Here is a 15084-nt window from a genome sequence, read left to right as displayed (position 1 = left end):
CAGTCATGATTGACTTGCACACTTTGTATTTCCTGCTCCTAGTCTTCTCCACGTAAGCTTTGTATAGCATGAGTTCTCCTTCACCCTGACTTAGACGAACTTATCTTACATTTGACCCTGCTGGGTCCGATGCTCATGGGAGTGGGTATTAAACTTCGCTGGCACTGAAGCTGGTCTCAGTACCTGCTAAGTTAGGAGCGGGTTGCATCTTTAAGTGGCTTACCTGGCATCACACTTTCCACCGGTGTAATAACACCTCTATCATATGACCATTTTCCCCTATCACCACAATATGAAACCTGGATACTTTCTATTCCAGAAGGCTTCAGGGGTGTTGTAAGCATGAATGCACAGGGAGGGAATAACATCATGAAAAGCCTACAGTGTGCCATGTAGCTGACACTCAATATTTTATTTAATCTTCATAATATTTCTGAGTGAGATATTATGTTGCCCATTGTAATTCAAATAATATAAACATTTTGTCTAGGTTTATGCAGCTAATACACGTCAGAGCTGGAAGGAGGATGCAGATCTTTTTGATTTCAAGTTCAAGAACACCATTGAGATTGGTCTAAGGGAGCAGTAACTTCAAAACCAATAGATGTATCTTAGAGGGGAATGAGCTTAAAAGAAAACTCATAGCTATAAAGATGCTAAATCAGCTGTGTACCTCCTGGCTGTACTTCTGCCTGCTTCTTAATTCCCACTGGCTTTGTTGCCTGATTTATCCCATAGAGTCTATGAATCCACATCAAATTGATCTTCTTCAGCATCTGGTCCTGGCTGTACTTCTGATTCTTTTTTTCTTCAGTGATCAGGTTTTTCATCTTGCCCATCATCTTCTGGACCTCAAATACCTGCTGAAGACAAGATTTTGCCTTAATTTAGTGGGCTTGAACTCTGTACTGATGATATGAAGCAACCCTGCCCTACCTGGTGGAGAAGGAAAATGTAAGATCTATGGACCTTACTTTAGGATGAACTTTTAAAAACAAATATGAAATATTCCCAGGCAGTTCCAAAACTTGTGTTTTATATGTTAAAATGTGTTTACACTAATATAAAATTTAACTGTCTTTTTATTATTGCCAACAAACCAAGTAATACCAATTAATTGAGCTGTGCTTCTTAAACATTATTTTAAAATTAACTGTAATTAGTTTACTTGGCTCAGGCTTTCACCTGATCCTTGGCCTTTGTTTATGTGTCCACATCTTCAAGGTTAAATAATTTAAGTTGTCATTATGTTCTATGGTTAAAATTTGCATATCATGAGTGCTACTTTTCATTTCCAGGTCAACTTCTCTCCCAAGTCTGGTGTAGTTCGAGGAATTACTCCCTAGAGTGAAAATTTAAAGAGCAAACCTTGTTTCAAGTATCTAAGCTATCCTTTTATATTGGAGTACTTTATGAATTTTTTTCCTTTGGATCTCCTTCTCCCCCTATAATTGCTTATTGAATAACTTCAAGAGTGTATTATTATTATTTTTTCTAATCGGGTATCTTTAGAACCATAACAGGTATTATCTTCTAAGATGTAGTTATATAGGGCCCAGATCACTGCTACCAGATAAGATACAAAAGGAAAATCTGTCATCTGAAGAGACCCATATAGCTCCACCTACAGAGACAGGAGGAAAGGGAATTTGAAATGTGGAATCAAAAGCTGGAGGCCATAACAGCAGAAAGCAGCAACATGTTTGGATGATGGATTCTCAGTAACTTATATGTGGAGCACATCCCCTGAGACTTCAAGGGAGGTAACCAAATGGGAAGTGGTAAGGTCTTAAGTCTGGATTGAGAGTCAAAGTTCAGAGGAGGAATGGCAAGAGTGAAACATAATATCTTTTCTTAGCGGGACTGAGATCTAAGCAACACACTGGAATCCTAAACAAAGGGGAAACCTTACAGGAGTGCAGGTGGGGTTGAGATTCAGGCATGTACCCTAGTTCTCAGAACAGGACATAGGGTTACTTAAGCCCAGAGTCTATAGGGTCAGACAAAACAGCTTGAACATCCCCAATCTGCAAATCCAAAATCTGAAATGCTCCAAAATCCAAGACTTTTTGAGCACCAACATGATGCCACAATTGAAAAATTCCACACATAACTACTTAATACAACTTCATTTCATGTACAAAATTATTTACAATATTGTATAAAATTACCTTTAGGCTATGAATATAAGGTGCATGTGAAACATAAATGAATTTTATGTTTAGACTAGGGCCCCAAGCCCCAGATATCTCATTATGTATGTACAAATATTCCAAAATCCAAAAGCATTCAAAGTCCAAACACTTCTGTCTCCCAGTATTTTGAATGAGGGAGAGACAACCTGTAGTTCCAAAAATTGCTTCTGCTTGAAGCCCCGTCTGGGTCTGGGGATAAATTTTCATGTACGTGCTAGCCATGGGGAGTGGAGGCAAGTAGAATATTTTCTGTAACATAGCACCTGTGGTCCTGTGATTACATTTGCACTAATTCCTAAAGTATCACAGGAATGTGTTCTCTTAACTCAGTGTCCCTAGAAACAGAACATGAGAGAAGGATTAAGGAAGTTCCTCCGGGAGCAACAGTGAGGGAGTGGAAGAAGACGACACCAAACAAGGGTGTGATTTCAAATGAACCTCATCTAGCCTGATCATGCAAAGTGCTGGGCCTAATCGGCATTTTTAACTTAAACTGCAGTCAACTATACAGCTAAATGAGTTCAAGAATAATTATAAGCAAAGATCTTTCTTTTTTTCCAACTTTTATTTTAGATTCAGGGGGCACACGTGCAGGTTTATTACATGAGTAAGTTGCATGTCGCTGAGGCTTGGTGTACAAATGACCCTGTTATCCAGCTAGTGAGCATAATACCCAATAGGAAGTTTTTTAGCCCTTGCCCTGCTCTCACCCTTTCCCCTCTAGGAGTCCCCAGTGTCTATTGTTCCCATCTTTATGTCCATTTGTACTCAATATTTAGCTCTCACTTGTAAGTGAGAATATGTAGTATTTAGTTTTCTGTTCCTGAATTAATTTGAGATTTTTATTTTATTCTTTTTCTTAATTTTTTTAAAAAACAGGATCTTGCTCTGTCACCCAGGCTGGAGTGCAGTGACACTGCAGCCTTGAACGCCTGGGCTCAAGCAATCCTCCAGCCTCAGTCTCTCGAATAGCTGGGACTACAGGTGCATATCAACACGCCCCGATAATTTGTTTTTATTTTTTTGTAGAGATAGGGTCTCCTTAACTTGCCCAGGCTGTCTCGAATTCCTAGCTTCAAGTCATCTTCCTGCTTTGGCCTCCCAAAGTGCTGGGATTACAGGTCTGAGCCACCATGCCCAGCCTCAGAATCTTTCTTTACTACAACTCTGTAGAGATACTGCTGGTGCTCTGCTTGGATCCCTGGAATCCTTTATACTGCCCAGTACTGTTTCTGTATGTCCTCCTTCTTCAAAGGATGACTTTGGGCTGCTGGAGTCCCTTACCAGTGCAAACTCTGTGGCATAATGTATGCTCCAGAAGGCTCTGCATGATCAGGCTAGCTGAGGTTCATCTGAAATCACACCTTTGGTGTCTCCTTCACTGCTTCACTGTTTCACCTGGAAGAACTTTCTTAATCCTTCTGTCATGTTCTGCTTCTAGGGACACAGAGTTAAGGCAACCCATATCTATGATACTTTAGGAATTACTGCAAATATAATTGTAGCAGCCCAGGTGCTATGTCATAGAGAATATTAATTGTTGGTTTGAGAATGTAATAGAATTTGGATGTATCAATTACTTTGTTGCAAACCTCTGCAACTATTCTATGTTGCTTTTCTAGTTTTTCTTTTTTTCTCCACGATTGGACTGTCATTGAAGTACACTAATCTAAATCTCAATCTTACAGTCACTTACACAGATTAGCATTTAGCTTGATGTTTGGTGATGTGCACCATAGTAGCTTAGAAGTAGAATCCACCCTTTCAAGTAAACTCTTTTTATAAAAACAGAACCAAGAAATGTTAACGTCTTGCTACTGTGTACTTACCTTTGCATTTAATAATCCTTCCATATTGCAGCACTGTTGTTGCCGGCTTAATACTGAAAATTTAATAGTATTTAATTAAAATCCGGAAATGTGCTTTCAATTCTATTACCCTAAAAAGTGGGGAAGAAAGGCTCCTCCTTACCATTTGCATTATACTGGAAACTGTTAAACACTTAATCTTCTCCCATAGTGGCTGTGTGCTTTTAAGAGGATTACATTATTAATTGTTTAATTATTCATTATGCTGCATTTTGCCATTCAGTACAAAAGCTTTTTTTTAAATTAATTTAATGTTTCATCCTTCTTAGCAGTCCTTCTTTGTACTGGGCTCTCTGTTCTTTCATGATAGGATGTTGCAGCAAAGAATCAAGAGGACGCCTTGTTGAAAGCTAAGCCTGTTGCTATAGCAAACAGATCTTTCGCCAGAGCAATGACTCAACACACCACAAGGCAACTGAGTCTTGCTGCACTCCAGAGACTGTGGTTAGAGATATGTCACCAGCGGGAGCATCATTAATCACAATTGTAGGAGTGACAGTTTCTTGACCTCATTGAGACGGGCAGGGAGGTCATAACTTCAAGCAGTTCATCCTTCAGGCAAGGAAAACTATTGGGAAGATTTCCTTTTTGTTATCGCTGGCATTTTTATTTAATCCCATCATTTTCCCCACAGTCTGGGCAGAAGTACGAAAGCTTCAGACAGGCACATTCTGCCCCTTTCTCTTTTGCTCGCTGCCAAAAGTAAGCTTGGCAATTGATGGTTTAGGGAAAAGCTACCACGTCCCCTTTCCTCAATCTTATTTTCTCTCATCCATCCTCTCTTATTCTCTTTTTTTCTTCACACTTCTCTTGGGGTCTAAATATCAGGAGGGTAGAAAGAGTCATCTTAATGGGGCCTGATGTTAGCAGCCCTGCCTATTTCTCTGTATTGATTGTAGTGGAAGGTTAGGAAGAAATCTTCCCTGCATGAGGGCACATATGTCCCTCCCGCAGTGGTCAGCCTGGTTGCTGCTGTTGGAAGAAGGCTGGTGTTGTTATTAGAGCCTGTCACAGCCAATGAATTTCATTCCAGGCCCTACACAGGAAACTTCATAAAGGAAAAACACCAAGAATGAAAAGAATTCAAGAACCTTGGTTTGTATATCTGAGTGCACATTAGGACATTGAAAGCATATTTAATTTCATGCAGAAAATCATCATGATATCATCACAAAAGACAGGTTTGAAATCAGAAAGTGCATAGGGTAAAAGGAGATTTAAATCATTCACTGCATTACTACTGTGCCATGCACATAATAGGCCCTTGGGGATACAGAATTTAAGATGCTGGATGTAGTCCTACATTTGTAGTCTGTACATTCCTAGAGGAGGGAGATGGATAAATAAGCAAGTTAAAAAAAAAAGAAGAAGAAAATTTAAAATAGAGACAAGAAAAATAAAAGAAATAAAAGAATGAGATGTGGAAGCATGGTGGTGGAGTAAGTACCTCCCCAAGAAAGTACAATATAAATATATACATGTTTATGGGTACTGCATGGAAATTTAAAGAAAATTCTGAATGTGCTAATTTTTCATTAAAAGGGAAAGAAAATTATTGATATTTATCATTATTCAAAGGAAATGGTTGTTTTTCAAGAAAAACAGTTTTAGATTAGCTCCTAACACATTTGGTTGGATCTTTCTTTGTTTCTTTCATTCTTTCTTTCTTTCTTTCTTTCTTTTTTCTTTCTTTCTTTCTCTTTCTTTCTTAAAACCAAACCAACCAATAAAACAAGAAAAACCCCAAAACCTCATTTTAGTTCAGATCTAGTCTGTAAATAAGCAGGGTTTTATGTTTCTTAGAATTTAATTAATCCCTAGTAAATTACTATCTTATGAGGGATTTAGATTTCTGTGTAATGCTGTGCCCTTTATTCCAATCCAAAGAGTATCCATGTATTTGGGGTTATAACACCAGTGTCAAAAAGTGAGAGTATCTGTTTACATGATGTGTCACACTTTCTCTCTCTCCACAAATTTGCTTTATTTTAAAAGCAATTAATGGGCTTAGCCATTATCTTCAAAGAGATTTGAACAATTAGGGCTATCCTACTCTTTCCTTTTTTTCCCCCATTTCTGAAAGATACTACCTTTACCCTTGCCGTCATTAAGTTGTGTTGCAAGATCTCTCTGAGGTCATGCTGTAAAGATTTTAGCCTTAGAAAATTAAAGCTTATGATAATATGTATCACAGAAACTTCAAAGATCCACATTATCAAATATAGTGATTTCAAACCTCAATTAAAGTAGTTTTATGCATGAATACAAACACCTGAACCTATCAAGACAGTGAATTAATGTATACATAAATAACTGTCAGTGTGAAAACAAAAGGGTTTAATGTAAATCTATGGCGGAGGTTTATTTATTTTGTGAATATTTTTACTTTTTTAGTTTTATTAGTGACAAACAGATACACAAATGTTACAGACACATTATGTATTGAAATATATGTACTCTTCTTTCTTGATTGTGTCAATTCTATTTAGTTTATTTTTCAGAGGCTGCTGAGAGAATTACTTCTTTATCTAAGAAATTGGGGATTGAAGATTCTGAGTATTTTTTAGTCAGGCTCATTACCCCTCTATCTTTAAATGAAAATAGTAGTATCAAAAAGGCATCTCAAAGGGCATTTTGACTATTAATCAGAAAATTGTTTAGGTGGTTATTTTAGCACATGAGAAATTTTCTATCTAGCAGTTGACTATTGCTTAATTAACAGGGGATTTGATAAAAAGTTTAATGATGGGAGTGCTCAAGAATATTTGGAGGAAGTTTTTTTTTTACCAAATTCAGTTCTACTACACTTACCCTAAAAGATGTCATTGAAAAAACTTCATATTCCATGATGTCCTTTTATTACTGCAAAATAAGTGGTATTGTGGAGGTTAGCTTTGTACATGAACACAAAGCCCTGAACATATATGATGAAAGTGAATTAATTTATTTAAGACACTTGTGTTTTTCTCAGAGAGCAAGTGGGAATGTAAAGCAAACTTTTCCTTTTTTCAAAGAATCTTTAAGGACAGCAAATTGAATTACAGGATTCGTTACATAAATAGATTTGTTTTTCATTGGAGGGGGCAGAATTTTATAGGAGAATGTGTTTAGGGTGAGATTTGTGTGGTCACAGGATGAAAAAGGAGGAAGAAACATAAGGAAAATTATTTATAGAAAACAATCAGTAAATTTGAGTCTTGACCTTAAGTTGTTTATGTCAACTGAAACATAATTTGTGGACCACCTTAATTATGTTTTGCTTTCCTGTTTCTGTCTGTCTGCTTTATTTGTCTACATTAAAGAAGGATTTTCCATACTATCTGGTTTCCTCTTCCTCACTTTATTTCTTTGGAACATCATTTTTTGGAATAAGGGAGTTACTTATTAAAAGCATCTTCCTTATGACAGCATCCTCCTTTTCCTAAACGAGTTAGAGATTGTCACCATTTATATTAACCCAAAGAAAACAAAAATTAGAATTTTTTTGGTATAGAAATTTGGAAAATTGGTGAAGCAAGATAGACACATTTTACTGTGAAATGTATCTTTTTTAAAAAGAGACATTTTACCACACTACAGTTATTACCATTTAAACTTGCAAAATTAATAGGTAAAAGATAAATATTCTTACAAATCAAAGAAATCTCCAAGGTCAGATTCAATTTTAGTACATTGAGTCACCCTTCTCTGGAGAAACACCCTCTCAACCTTTAGTGCAGCTTGGAATGAGGCAAAGTTTTTGGTAATCTTCATTTCAGTGTTCTGGAAATCAGATAGTGTTTCTATAACTGGAATTATTATGATAGAATGGGATAAGAATTCAACTTACTTTCCTGAATTGGAATTCCTAACTCCATGCATAAATGAGATTTGTATTGGTAAGATTTTGTTTTGGTATATATGAAGGCAAGTAAGTAGCATTTCTTCAGGTAGATCAGGTATCTTAAGAACTTAGTTCTTATAACATTTTAGTAACTTTTTAACAAAAATTAAAGAATAAGAAAGACAAATAACTAGGCAAAATTTACTTTTCAGCAATAATATATTGAATATAATATTCTGGGCAACATAATTAACACTAGTAAATTAGATATTAAAAGAAAAATTGGTGCTCACATTTTAATTGAGAGAAAAATAAGAAGCTAATAATTGAAACACTTTGAGTGCATCATGAATGATAAAGGGGTATATTAATCTGTTTTCACAGTGCTATGAAGAAATACCTGACACTGGGTGATGTATAAAGGAAAGAGGTTTAATTGACTCACAGTTCTGCATGACTGGAGAAGGCCTCAGGAAACTTACAGTTCTGGCAGAAGACAAGGAGATGCAGGCACCTTCCTCATAGGGTGGCAGGATGGAGTGAGCAGAGAGTGAAGGGGGAAGAACTCCTGGTAAAACCATCAGATCTCATGAGAATGAACTCACTGTCATGAGAACAACATGGGGGAAACAACCCCCTTGATCCAATCACCTCCCACCAGGTTCATCCCTTGACACTTGGGATCTATGGGGATTACGATTCAAGATGAGATTTGGGTAGGGACACAAAGCATAACCATATCATTTCATTCTTGGCCCCTCCCAAATCTCATGTCCTCACATTTCAAAACACAATCATGTCTTCGCAATAGTCCCCAAAAGTCTTATTCCAGCATTAATCCAAAAGTCCAAGTCCAAGATCTTATCTAAGACAAGGCAATTCCCTTCCACCTAGGAGCCTGTAAAATCAAAAGCAAGTTAGTTACTTCCTAGATGCAATGAGGGTACAAGCATTGGGTGAATACTTCTTTTCAGAACGGGAGAAATTGGCCAAAACAAAGGGGCCCACAGGCTTCATGCAAGTCTGAAATCCAACAAGACAGTCATTAGATCTTAAAGCTCCAACATGATCTCCTTTGACTCCATGTCTCACATCCAGGTCATGCTGATGCAAGAGGTGGGCTTGCACAGTCTTGGGCAACTTCTCCCCTGTGGCTTTGCAGGGTACAGGCCCCCTTCTGGCTGCTTTCACAGGCTGGTGTTGAGTGTCTGTGGCTTTTCCAGGCATACAGTGCAGTGGATCTACCATTGTCAGTGGATCTACCACTGGGGTCTGGAGGATGGTGGCCCTCTTCTCAAAGCTCCACTTGGCAGTGTGGATTTACCATTGTCAGTGGATCTACCATTCTGGGGTCTGGAGGATGGTGGCCCTCTTCTCAAAGCTCCACTTGGCAGTGTCCCAGTAGGGACTCTGTGTGGGGGCTCCCACCCCACATTTCCCTTCCACACTGCCCTAGCAGAGGCTTTCCATGATGGTTCCACCCGTGCACAGACTTTTGCCTGAACATCCAGGCATTTCCGTACACCCTCTAAAATCTAGGCAGAGATTCCCAAACCTCAATTCTTGCCTTCTGCATACTCGCAGGCCCAACATCATGCAGAAGCTGCCAAGGTATAAGGCTTGCACCCTCTGAAGCAATAGCCTGAGCTGTACCTTGGCCCCTTTTAGCCACAGGTGGATGGCTGGGACACAAGGCACCAAGTTCCCCACCTGGACCCAGTCCATGAAACCATTTTTCCCTCTGACGCCTATGGGGCTGTGATAGGAGGGGCTGCCTTGAAAGTCTGTGACATGCCCTGGAGACATTTTCCCCCTTGTCTTGGCAATTTACATTTGTCTCCTTGTTACTTATGCATATTTCTGCAGCAGACTTGAATGTCTCCCCAGAAAATGGGTTCTTCTTTTCTACTGCATCTTCAGGCTGCAAATTTTCCAAATCTTTGTGCTCTGCTTCCCTTTTAGACATAAGTTCCAATTTCAAACCACCTCTTTGTGAATGCATAAACTGAAAGCACCCAGGTCACCTCTTGAGCTTCTTAGAAATTTATTCCACCAGATGCTCTAAATTCTCTCTCACATCTCTAGGGCAGGGGCAAAATGGCACCAGTCTCTTTGCTAAAGCATTGCAACAGTCACCATTATTCCAGTTCCCAACAAGTTCCTCATCTCCATCTGAGACCATCTCAGCCTGGACTTCATTGTTGTTATCACTATCGGCATTTTGGTCAAAGCCGTTCAACAAGTGTCTAGGAAGTTCCAGACTTTCCCACATCTTCCTGTCTTCGGAGCCCTCCAAGTCTCTAGGAAGTTCCAAACTTTTCAACATTTTCCTGTCTTCTTTTGAGTCCTCTAAACTATTCCCTAACCTCTGCCTGTTGTCCAGTTCCAAAGTTGCTTCCATGTTTTTGGATATCTTTATAGCAGTACCCCATTCTTTGTGGTACCAATTTGCTGTATTCATCAATTTTCACACTGCTATGAAGAAAATCCCAAAGCTGGGTGATTTATAAAGAAATGAGGTTTAATTGACTCACAGTTCTGCAGGGCTGGAGAGGCCTCAGGAAACTTACAATCATTGCAGAAGCCAAAGGAGAAGCAGGCATGTTTTACATGGCAGCAGTTGAGAGAGGAGAGAATGTGAAGGAAGCAAAGAGAGAAGAGCCCCTTATAAAACCATCAGATCTCATGAGAACTCCCTGACTATCATGAGAACAGAATTGGGAAAATCACCCCCATGATCCAATCATCTCCCACCAGATCCATCCATCAACAAGTGGAGACTATGGGGATTACAATTCAACATGAGATATGAGTGGGGCACAAAGCTTAGCCGTATCATAGGGTGAGGAGGGTGACCTGGCAGCACAGACCTCAGTCTGAGGCAAAATTTCTTGGAAGAGCATCTACTTAATGTTTCCTCAAGAATAATAGGCCACATTATTATAGGCTGCATTAACAGGCCACATTTTTACAAGAATAGGCCACATACTGCCTGGGCTGGTCTTGAACTCCTGATCTCACACAAGGTGGAAAGCTTGGGATTAGGAGCTCGAGACTAGCCTGGGCAACATGTTGAAACTCCACCTCTACAAAAAACAAAACAAAACAAAACAAAAACAAATAGGTGTGATGGTATGTGCCTGTAGTCCCAGCTACTCAGGAGGCTGAGGTGGGAGGATTGCTTGAGGCTGCAGTGGACTGTGACTGCACCACTGCACTCCAGCCTGGACCACAGAGTGAGACCCTGTCTCAAAAAAAAAAAAAAAAGGCAAAAAATGAGTATGGAGAACTCTTAGGGAATGGGAGGGGCCAGTGGAAAGGAACAGCTTAGTGTAGCTATGAGATGCATTGGGAGAGGTCTTAGTTTCAGCATGACTGGACATTGGGGTGTGAGTGGTGAGGAGCTGGAGGGGAGAGGAAGCTCTAGAAGGAAGCTAGATCTCGGAAAGTCTGCAAGAAGGAATTTGTATTTTTCCCTCAAGATGATGAACAGTTAATGAAAGATTTCAAGCAAGGAATAACCTAGGCAGATATGTGCTTAATGAGAGCATTTTGACAGTACCATTAAGGATAAAGTGGAATGAGGAGACTGAGACAAGGAAATCTGTTAGTAACACAAGAGATGAGGTGAGGGTTTGAATTTCAACAGTGACAATAGTGTTTGAGGCAAAAATATCAAACTGGTCAGTACTAATGACCTAGCATTAGCAATGTAGGGACAATTGGATAGTAATGGATGGTGGTTCTAGTCACCAAGAAAAGAAATATAAGAAAATGGGCAGGTATTGAGAAGTGGTGGATTTTGATTTTGACACAAGGCTTTCGAGGAGCTTGAGACGACTATAGAATATACATGCGTGGTAGGTAGTTGGTTTTGAATGGGATAGAATTTTAAATGAGAAATGGAAATGTGGGAGCCAGTATCTGAAGCCATGAATTGAATGTTGAGATTGTCTAGGGGACCATTTTTATGTGACAACAGGGGGAAAGTGAGATGGGGAGAGTGGGGCAGGAAAACTTAATGTTTACATAGATGGACATTTTATAGTTCAAAGGTATTTAAAAATACATTATCTTTTTTTGATGCCCATAACCATATTATGAAGAAGGCATTATTATGCTCAACTTTTTCCTTTTATTATGAGGACTGAAGCTTGGGGAAATTATGAGGCTTCCATAAATAGCAAGGAATAGATCCTAGTCACAAACCAATGTCTTCTGATTACAAGTTTAGTATTCATTTCATTATATCAGAACTGCATTGTGACCACACATAGCTAATTTCATCTAATATCTCATACATGTGTTGTTATACTCGTGACATGGTGGGAAAATTTTCTCTCCTTCAATGCTTTCATTGAGACCAAAGGGAAATTTTCTAAAGTTAGTATTATGATAGGTAGGAAATAACAGCTGAGTTTCAGTGGGGGCAGTAACACTGCCTGAAGTAATTTTGAGTTGGTATTTTCAACTGATGTAGTCAGAACTGAACCAGTTCACATTTAAGATGGTAGAAAATACAGTATTAGCCACATTGTGGTTTGCTTTGCTAATGATTTAGCTTCTGCTTAAGTCTCATTTGTTGTGGAAAGATAGATATTTTAAAAATTGACTTAGGTAAAGAAGGAAATGCAAATTAAAATACCACCATCTTACTTAATATGCATTCAATCTTACTGAATCAGAATGTTCTATCTTGAGGGAAGTATCTGACAACCTGTAGATACACAAAGGGTAGGTAAATGGGTAGAAAAATGTGTAGTAAAATCTAGCTTGCCCTTACAAAGGGCTGAAAAATATTGGGTGGTGTTTCCCTATCTTCCCACCAACAAAGTAGGCAATCCCTGCTATAAATGCATCTGGAAAATAAGTGTCTTAATAAGGAGAAACATTAGTGAGAATTAGCATAGGGCTAATGGTCTAGAATACATACTTGCCAATTTTGTATTTTTCAGCTACGTTTTTAGGAAGACATTTTTAAAATATTTATGCTGTTTTCTGGAGATTTCTGTGGGTTGAAAGAGAGTCACCAATTTATTCTGCTGTGTTTTTGATCATGTGGCATTTAATATGCAAAACGATAGTGTTCTAATGTTGGTGAGGGCAAAGTAGAATATAATTATAAAAGACAAGAAAATGGCTCTCTTCTAAATATGGCTGTTGCCTAAGTACAGTTGGCTGATCATAAAATGTGCAATTCAAGCTTTCATATCGATATTTTCGATTGACGGTACCGTTGGATTAGTGGAGTGAGCTTCATTTATTGAGAAGTCATAGAAAGTCAGGTTGATTGTCTGGGCAGGTGGATACTTGCTTGAAGGATAATGCTAAAAAGGCAAGAGAATAGAAAAGCTAGTCCTTATGATGACCGTAGACCACTACAGTTGCCTACCTGATAGACACAGGGTAGCAAAAAATCGGAACAGACCTCGCTGTAGATTCTATCAGGTTTTAAATATTTTTGCTTTAATCTTTTCAGCATTCATGTTTTTCATTCACCAAATACAAGAAAATGATGTGTAAACAATCTCTTCCATGGAAGAAAATGTGGCTGATTGTACAATATAAGAAACACTATTTGTAATCCTCTCCATTTTCCCTACTGCTTATATCTTCGTGAGCACAGGCAAGGATTTGTGTATTAAAACTGACTCGAGTGATAAAATGTTTGTTTATTCAATTTCAGAAAGAATGTTTATTTTTCTGTGGCTATAGGGCCAAAGATTATGCTAATATGTTCCATGTATATATAAAGACAGGCTACTATTAAGGCAATCTCTAGATGCTCAGTTCTCTCTGTCACATAAGAAGGCTGAGCAAGGGCTTGTGCAATATTTTGCAGCCATATTTATTGCCATATGGCCATTTCCAAATTACATTGTGTTGTAAGTTGAGATTGTCTGAAGGAGTCTGGCTAACTTCCAACTTGGGAATACCTTTCACAGAGGCCGATGCTAATGGGAATGTGATTGTCTGGTAATGTAACAGCGTTAATATTGTTTTTATTGAGTTAGCTGGACTACTAGCTATTGTGTGCTGGAGAAAATACAGTTTATGGTACAATGATCTAATGTTGATAGCTTGCCAGACATCTCTCTTGCTAAGCATGTAATTCATCTAAGTAACCCAGGCTGTATGATTTTTTTTTTTCCTGTGGTCCAAACCACTTCTTAGCAAAGGTCTCAAAAACTGACATTGAAATAAGCAGGGAGAAAAAAATGTTTATCTTATTCTATAGCCACATTTTATATATTTTATAGTTACTATTTTTATGTGTGTTCACAAAACAAAGCTAGTCTGCAAATTAAAAATGTAAATTCATCTAAGAATGTTAGTTTCTATTCAGAATGTTCTTTCTGGATCAGAAACTCTAAGGACAGGCCAAGAATTATATGTTTTAACAAGATTTCTACATGATTTTCATACTCATTCAAGTTTGAAAACCATTGCTTTAGACCTCTACTTTTTAATAGATATTGAAATACAACAAAGGATGAAATATAATAACTTTGGAATTATAAACATGTCGTCTTACTTGATACTTCCATAGAAGATTCTAAGATGAGATCTCAAAGTCATCTACATAAACCAATTAAAATATACCTCACATACTGTTGAAATTGATGGTTACTTTCATACCTATTTAACAAATGGAGAGAACAAGGATTTTTTAAAACTTATTTCCTCAGGGGCATAAAGTGAGCTTATTATAAGAAAGAAATGTCTGATTTTAACCAGTCATCCTGTACTCTACTATGTCCCAGTGACTAAGACTAACAACAATAACAACACAAAACAAAACAGAATTCCTCATACACTGGCATTTTTATCACACTTTTATGTCCCAGCATATGAAGTTAGACCCGAAAGAAATAGTTTTTGGAATATGAATATTTATAGAAAGTATTAATTACCAAGTAAACTCCTTGATATATGAAAACAAAAATAAACTCTTTTTATGTTTTTCCTTTTACACTCCCTAAAAGGAGTGTAATCTTATCTTTCATGTGATCACCAGCCCTAGAGACTGGAAATGACCATGATGGGAGACTGCTGCTCTAAATTAAACAAAGTAAAATGGAGTGACCCTCCAGAGATACCTCATCTGTACTTTGCTGATAATGTTGCATAGCTAAATATGGCTTTCAAAAGGATAAATGAGTATCATCTCTTTTCTCTTCTATATGTAATCATGCTG

The 15084-nt window shown here is 38.0% G+C and overlaps 1 long non-coding RNA gene across 2 annotated transcripts; it reads right to left on the bottom strand.

The window, feature by feature from the left end:
- Positions 1 to 380: 380 nt before the first annotated feature.
- Positions 381 to 10286, bottom strand: LOC129011779 (uncharacterized). 2 transcript variants are annotated; one of them, XR_010123504.1, is made up of 4 exons: positions 7695 to 10286; positions 6875 to 6925; positions 4025 to 4077; positions 381 to 863 (listed from the first exon to the last, which is right to left on the bottom strand). It is a non-coding gene; the product is annotated as an uncharacterized LOC129011779 (long non-coding RNA). The 2 variants fall into 2 exon arrangements; XR_008493434.2 differs by having other exon boundaries at positions 389 to 860.
- Positions 10287 to 15084: the final 4798 nt, after the last annotated feature.

This window comes from Pongo pygmaeus, chromosome 14 (genome assembly GCF_028885625.2).
Source record: "Pongo pygmaeus isolate AG05252 chromosome 14, NHGRI_mPonPyg2-v2.0_pri, whole genome shotgun sequence".
Taxonomy (NCBI): domain Eukaryota; kingdom Metazoa; phylum Chordata; class Mammalia; order Primates; family Hominidae; genus Pongo; species Pongo pygmaeus.
Note: the sequence above shows the minus strand (reverse complement) of the source record. Positions and strands in the feature narration are given on the sequence as shown.